The 7,398-nt window shown below is 34.5% G+C and overlaps 2 non-coding genes across 2 annotated transcripts; both read left to right on the forward strand.

Moving 5' to 3' along the window:
* Window positions 1-741: 741 nt before the first annotated feature.
* LOC144976029 (U2 spliceosomal RNA) lies at window positions 742-936 on the forward strand. The gene has a single exon (XR_013646040.1). It is a non-coding gene; the product is annotated as a U2 spliceosomal RNA (small nuclear RNA).
* Window positions 937-3,027: 2,091 nt separating this feature from the next.
* Window positions 3,028-3,227, forward strand: LOC144976030 (U2 spliceosomal RNA). The gene has a single exon (XR_013646041.1). It is a non-coding gene; the product is annotated as a U2 spliceosomal RNA (small nuclear RNA).
* The last annotated feature ends 4,171 nt before the right edge of the window (window positions 3,228-7,398 follow it).

Here is a 7,398-nt window from a genome sequence, read left to right on the forward strand (position 1 = left end):
TAAGAGGTTTATCGAACTGTTTTGATTTCTACTGTTAACCCATCTGTTCAGAGGTCATTATTTTTAATCTATTTTTTTTTAATTGAACCAATAATGTGGAACAAAAACATGATTTACCGTGTCTTTCTGAGATGAAAAGGGAAAGGAGGGGGAGAGAGGGGAGGGGAGAAGAGAAAGAGAGAGAGGGGGGGGGTGGGGGAGGGAAGAAGATAAAAGAGAGAGAGAAGTGGGGTTAGGGAAGGATGGAAAAAATTTTTTTTTTTTTAATTTTTGGGCTTCCAAAATGATTTTTGTCTGAACTTTTTTCTTGGTTTAATCTTGTTTCGTATTTAAACAAAACTCTCTCTTTCCTTCTCTCTCTCTCTCCCCTTCTTTTTCTCTCTCTCTCTTTTTCCCTCTCTCTCTATCTTTTCCTTTTTCTCCTTCTTTTCTCTCTCCCCTCTCTCTCTTCTCTTCTCTCTCTGTGGTGTGTGTGGTGTGTGTGTGTATGAATTTTTCTGGTTCCCATTTCCCAAACACAAATCTGGTTTGCAAAGATATATTTTTTGGGAAAAATTTGTTGATTTTTTATTTATTGTTTTTGTAAAAAATTTTTTAAATAAAAAGTTTTGAAGAAATATATTTTTAAAATTTTTTTGTTGCATTTTTTTTGGATTTAAGTATTAATAAATGTTTATATATACTTTTTTAAACCTTTCCTAAAGGAGGTCTTTTTTAAATAAACTTTAAAATCATTAGGGGATCAATATCGCTTGCCTTTTGGCTGGATCGAGTGTAGTCTGTTCTTATCATTTAATACTGATACGGGGGTTTATAAAATCATTTTAAAATAATTTTTAAAAAACTGGTTTTTTGGACACCGCGAGATGCCCAGGGTTTGCTTGCTCCGCGAGAGTCGGCACGCTTTGAAGTACTCCAGGGGACGGCTCACTATGCAATGAATAATGTCACGAGTGGTTCTACTTCTTATAGTTATAGCATGTTTTTGTTTTATTAGAGGTTTATCGAAAATGATTTGATTTTTAAACCGTTTAATCCATCTGTCTCAGAGGGAGTAGTATTTTTTAAATATATTTTCTATATAATTGAACCCCAATAAATTTTTGGAACAAAAAAATGATTTTCCGGGTGTCCCTTTTCTGAGAGATAGAGAGGGGTAGGGAAAAGAGGAAAAGAGAGAGAGAAGAGAGGAGAGGGGGGGGGGGGTGGAGTGGGTGGGGAAAATACAAGGAAATAGAGAAAGAGAAGTGGCGGTGTTGGGATTGGCATCGCTTTGATAATTTTTTTCTTTCCCTTTTTTTTTTTTTTTTTTTTTGGGGCTTCTTTTATGGTGGGCAGATTTTTTGTTTAACTTTATTAAGGGGTTTTTTATCTTGGGTTTCTAATTTTATTTAAATCTTTTCTCTTCCTCTCTTTCTTTCTTTCTTTCTCTCTCTCTCTCTTTCATTCTTTCTCTCTCTCCCCTTCCCTCTTTTTTTCCCCTTTTTCTCTCTCTCCTCTCTCCTTTTCTTTCTTTTTCTCTCTCTTTCTTTCTCTTTTTTTTCTCTTTTCCTTTTCTTTCTTTCTCTCTTCTCTCTCTTTTCCTCTCTCTCTCTCTTCACGTGTGTTGTGTGGTGTGTGTGTGTGTGTATTAAAATTTTTTTGGTTCCCAATTCCAACACAAATGCTGGTTTTCTAAGATATGATTTTTTTTGGGAAAGTTTGTATGTATATTTTTCTTTTATTGTTGTAAAAAAATTATTAATTTAAACGATTTGAAGAAAATATTTATCAGAATTTTTTTTTTTTGCATTTGTTTTTTGGGTGTAAAATATTAAAAACATTCGTTTAAAAATTTTTATAAAAATTTTTTTTTTTTTAAAACTCTCCGAAGGATTGCTCGTTTTAAAAAAACGTAAAAATCATTGCGGGAATAATAAACGCTTTTCCCGGGCCCTTTTTGGGTGGGAAACGATGTAGTATCTGTTTTTATCCCGTTAAAAAATCTGATAGTGGTTCCCATATGATCACTTTGATTTTAACTCCTTTTGGGAAACACGCGAGTCCCCGGGCTTGCTTGCCTTTTCCCCGACGAGTCGGCCCCGGGTTTTGGAAAATCCTTCCCCCGGGGCGGTCACAAAGCAATGAAAAAATGCACGAGTGGTTTTACTTTTATAGTTAAAAGCATGTTTTTTTTTTAGAGCTTTATCGAATGATTTGATTTTACCTGTTTTAAATCCATCCCGTCTAGAGGTAGCAGTAATTTTTTAAAACATATTTTATATATTATTGAACCACAAAAAATTGGACAAAAAAACAAAAATTTCCCCATGGGCTTTTCTGAGAGTTTGAGAAAGGGAAAAATTAGAGAGAGAAGAGAGAGAGAAAGAAGAGAGAGGAGAGGGGGGGGGGAGAGGAGGAGAAAGAAGAGAGAGAGAGAAAGTTTGGGGGTTTGGGACAAGAGAAATAGAGAAAAAGGAAGTGGGGGGATTTGGGGGGGAAAGGGAAAAGGGGATCACAATAATTTTTGAACTTTATTTTTGGTTTTTTATATCTTTTTTTCGTTTCTCAAAACAAAAACCCCCTCTCTCTCTCTCTCTTTTCCCCCTTTTCTCTCTCTTTTCCTCTCTCTCTTTCTCTCTTCTATCTCTCTCTTCCCCTCTTTCTTATTCTCTCTCTCTCTCTCTCTTTTTCTCTTTTCCCTCCTCTCTCTCTCTCTTTTGTGTGTGTGGTGTGTGTTGGGGGTTTTTGTGTATGAAATTTATTTTTGGTTCCCCCAAATTCCAACACAAAGCTGGTTTGCTAAAAGTATGATTTTTTTTGGGAAAGTTTGTATGTTTTATTTTTCTTTTATTGCTTTTAAATAATTATTTAATCAAAAAGATTTGGAAAAAAATTAAATTTTCAGAATTTTTTGTTTCCCTTTTGTTTTTGGGGTAAGGGTTAAAAACACTTCGTATTTTATTTTATACATTTTTTAAACCCTCTCCTAAAAAATATGCTCGTTTTAAAAAAAACATAAAAAATCATTGACGGGGAATTCCCAAAATCGCTTCCCGGCCCTTTTTGGTGAAAATTTGAGTGTAGGGATCTTTTCTTATCAGTTTAAAATTTGATAGTGGTCATATGATCACTTTGATATTAAAAATGGGTTTTTTTTTCCCCGCGAGATGCCCGGGCTTGCCCCTGGGTCTCGCGGCGAGTCCCGGGCCCCGGTTTTTAAGGGCCCTTCCGGGGGGCGGCTCCAAAGCAAAATAATGTCCCGAAATGGTTAACTTTTTTAAGTTATTTGCAGTTTTTGTTTTAATTTTGGGTTTTTTCGAACGTTTTATTTCTAAACCAATCCCCTTTTCAAGGGGACATATTTTTTTAAACCTATTTTTATAATTGAACCCAAAAATGTGGAACAAAAAATAGATTTACCCATTGGGCTTTTTGAGAGTTTGAGAAGGAAGGGAGAGAGAGAGAGAAAAGGGGGGAAGGGGAGAGAGGAGGGGGGGGAGAGAGGGGGGGGGGGGGAAAATGGGTGTTAATAAAGAGAATTTGAGAAAAGAAGTGGCGGTTTTGGGAAAAGGGGATCCCTTTGAATTTTAATTTTTTTTTAATCTTTTTTTAAATTATAAAATTTCTCTTCTTTCTTTTTCCCCTTTTTTTTTTTTCGTTCTATTTCCCCCTTTTCTCTTTCTCCCCTTTTTCTCTCTCTCTCTCTCTCTCTCTCTTTTCTTCTCTCTTTTCTCTCTCTCTTTTTTGTGTGTGGGTGTGTTGGTGGTTTTGTATGAATTTTTTTCTGGTTTCCCCCAATTCCAAACACAAATGTTGGGTTTTCTAAAATTTTGAATTTTTTTTGGGTTTAAAATTTGTATGTAAAATTTTTTTTTAAAGGGTTGTTTAAAAAATTTTTAATCAAAAAGATTTTAAGAAAAATATTTTTTAAGAATTATTTGTTTCATTTTGTTTTTTGGGTGTAAGAAATTTTTAAAACTTCGTATTATTTTTTACCCTTTTTTTTAAACCCCTCCTAAAGGTAAGTCGTTTTAAATAAACATAAAATCATTGGGGGAAAACCAAAATCGCTTCCGGCCTTTTGGGTGAGATCGGTGTAGTAAAACTGTTTTTTACACTTAAATTGATACGTTTGGGCCTTTTATTATCAAAATTTTTTATTAATGGTTTTTGGACACACGGGATGCCCAGGGCTTGCTCTGCCCTCGCGAGGTCGGCCCCGGTTTTTTTAAATCCTTTTCCGGGGGGCGGGTCACTATGGGAATGAAAAAATGTCACGGGGGGTTCCCCACTTCTTTATTTATAGATGTTTTTTTTTTATTAGAGGGTTTTTTGAAATGATTTGATTTCTTTCCTGTTTTAAATCCATCTGTTCAGAGGTGAGTATTTTAAATAATTTTTTTATATAAAATTTAAACCCCAAAAAGGTGGGAAAAAAAAAACATAGAAATTTTCCGATGTTTTTGTTGAGAGATAAAAGAAGGATGGGAGAGAGAGAAAGAAAGAGAGAAGAGAGAAGAGAGGGGAGAGAGAGAGGGGGGGGGGGAGTGGGGGTTTTAGATACAAGGAAAAAGAAAAAAGAAAAAGGCGGGTGTTGGGGTATTTGGGATCGCTTTTATAATTTTTTTAATCCTTTTTTATTTTTTTAAATTTGGGACTTCCCATCAAAGGGTCAGATTTTGTCCCGAACTTTATTATTTGGGTTTTTTATCTTGTTTTGTATTTTATTTAATTTTTCCCCTCTCTTTTTCTCTCCCCCTTTCTTTCTTTTTTCTCTTTTTCCCCTTTTTTCTCTCTTATTTTTTTTTTTTTTTTTTTTCTCTTTCCCCCCCACTCTTTTTCTTTTTTTTTTTTTTCTTTTTTTTCTTTCCTTTTTTTTTTCTTTCTTTTTTTTTCTTTTTTTTCCTTTTTTTCCTTTTTTTTTTCCTTTATCTTTTTTTTCCTTTTTTTTTTTCTTTTTTTTTCTCTCTCCTCTCCCCCCTTCTTTTCCCCTCTCCCCTCTCCCTCTTTTCTCTCTCCCTTTTTTTTGTGTTGTGTGTGTTGGTTTTGGGGTATAAAAAATTTTTTCGGGTTCCCAAAATTCCCCAAAACAAATGCTGGTTTGCTAAGAAATAAGAAATTTTTTTTGGAAAGTTTGTAAGTTATTTTTTCTTTTTTTGCTTGTAAATAATTATTTTTAAACAAAAAGATTTTAAGAAAATATATTATCAAAATTTTTTTTTTGCTTTTTTTTTTTGGATGTAAGTAAATTTAAAAAAACTTTTTATTATTTTTTATACATTTTTTAAACCCCTCTCCTAAAGGGTATGTCGTTTTAAAAAAAACTATAATCATTTAGGGGAAAAAATATCGCCCCCCTTTCCGGCCTTTTGGCTGAGTCGGTGTAGTATTTTGTTTTTTATCAGCTTAAAAATTTTGTTAAAGTGGTTTATATGAAACACTTTGGGTATTAAATGTTTTTGGCACACGGAAATGCCCCGGGGTTGCTCTGTCTCCCCGGCGAGCCGGGGCCGGGTTTTTTTAAGTCCTTCCGGGGAGGCTACTTTTTTGGGGAAAGAAAAATGTCACGGTGGTTTACCCCTTTTTATGGTTATGGTTTTTTTGTTTTAAAAAAAAGGGTTTTCAAATGTTTGATTTCTACCCGTTAACTCCATCTGTTCAGAGGTAAACGTTTTTTTAAAATATTTTTTATTAAATTTAACCAAATAAATTGGAAAAAAAAAAAAAGATTTAAAGATGTTTGTCCGGGGAGATAGAGAAGGAAGGGGGGGGGAAAAGAGAGAGAGGGGGGAGAAAAAAGGGGACGAGAGGGGGGGGGTGGGAGAGAGAGGAGAGAGGGGAGAAAGGGGAAAAGGGAGAGAGAAAAGTGGGTGTTTTGGTAAAAGAAATAGAGAAAAAGGAATGGCGGATGTAGGAAAAGGGAAAACCCCTATGTAAATTTTCTGGAATTTAGTATTTGGGTTTTTATATCTTGTTTCGTTCTCATAACAAATTTCTCTCTCCTCTTCCCCTCTCTCTTCTCTCTCTTCTCTCTCTCCCCTCCTTTTTTCTTTTCTCTCTTATTCTCCCCTTTTTCCCCTCTTCTCTTCTCTCTTTTTTCTTTTTCTCCTTTTTTTCTCTTTTCTCTCTCACCCCTTTTCCTTTTTGTGTTTGGGGTGTGGGGTGTGTGGTATTTTGTAGAAAATTTTTTTTTGGTTCCCAATTTTCCAAACCCCAAATTTTGGTTTGCTAAGGTTTTGATTTTTTTGGTAAAGTTTGTATGATATTTTTTCTTTTTTTCTTTTTAAATAAAAATTTTTAAAAAAACGATTTTTAAGAAAATATATTATCAGAAATTTTTTTTTTTGCATTTTGTTTTGGAATTTTAAATTTAATAACACTTGTTTTTAAATTTTTATACATTTTTTTAAAAACCCCCTCCCAAAGGTAAGCCGTTTTAAAAAAAACATAAAATCAATTGGGCGGAAACAATATCGTTTTCCCGGGCCCTTTTGGGTGAGATCGAGTTTTGTAAATTTTTTTATCAGCTTTTTGTGTGGTTTTTTGATATTTGATATTAAATTGGGTTTTTTGGGCACACGCGGATGCCCCGGGTTTTTTCCCCCCTCTCGCGCGAGTCGGCCCCGGGTTTTTAAGTCCTTCCCCGGGGGGGCTCACAATGCAATGAATAAAAGTTTACGGTGGTTCACTTTTATAGTTTTAGCAAAAAATTTTGTTTTATTTTAAACTTTTTCGAACTGATTTGATTTTACCAAAACCTGGGCTCAGAGGGAGCCCGTATTTTTAAATCTATTTTCTATATTTTTTGAACCCAAATAAAATTTGGGAAAAAAAACATAGATTTACCTGGGTCTTTTCCGGAGATAGAGAAGGGAAAGGGTTTTGAGAGAGAGAGAGGGAGAGGAGGGGAGAGAGAAAAGGGGGGAGAGGGGAGGGAGAGAGAGAAAAAAGAGGAGAGAGAAAAGTGGGTGTTTGGGGACAAAAAGAAATAGAGAAAAAGGAAATGGGGATGTAGGAAAAGGGGATCACTATGAATTGTTGAACTTTAGGGATTGGTTTATATATTTGTTTTGTAAACTAAAACAAAACCCCCCCTCTCTTCTCTCTTCTCTCCCCTTTCTCTCTTCTTCTCCCCTTCTCTCTCTCTCTTTTCTTCTCTATTCTCTTTCTTTCTTCTCTATTTTTCTCTCTCTCTCCCCACTTCCCTTTCTCTCTCTCCTTTTTCTTCCTTTTTTGTGTGTGGTGTGTGTGTGTGTTGTGTATGTGAAGAAATTTTTTTGGTTTCCCCAAATTCCCCAAAAAAATGCTGGTTTTCTAAGAGTATGAATTTTTTTTGGGAAAGTTTGTAAAGTAATTTTACTTTTATTGCCCTTTTAAATAAAATTTTTTAATCAAAAGATTTTTAAAAAAAATATT

Source organism: Berghia stephanieae, chromosome 6 (genome assembly GCF_034508935.2).
Source record: "Berghia stephanieae isolate SIO BIC M18660-M18661 chromosome 6, UCSD_Bste_1.3, whole genome shotgun sequence".
Taxonomy (NCBI): Eukaryota; Metazoa; Mollusca; class Gastropoda; order Nudibranchia; family Aeolidiidae; genus Berghia; species Berghia stephanieae.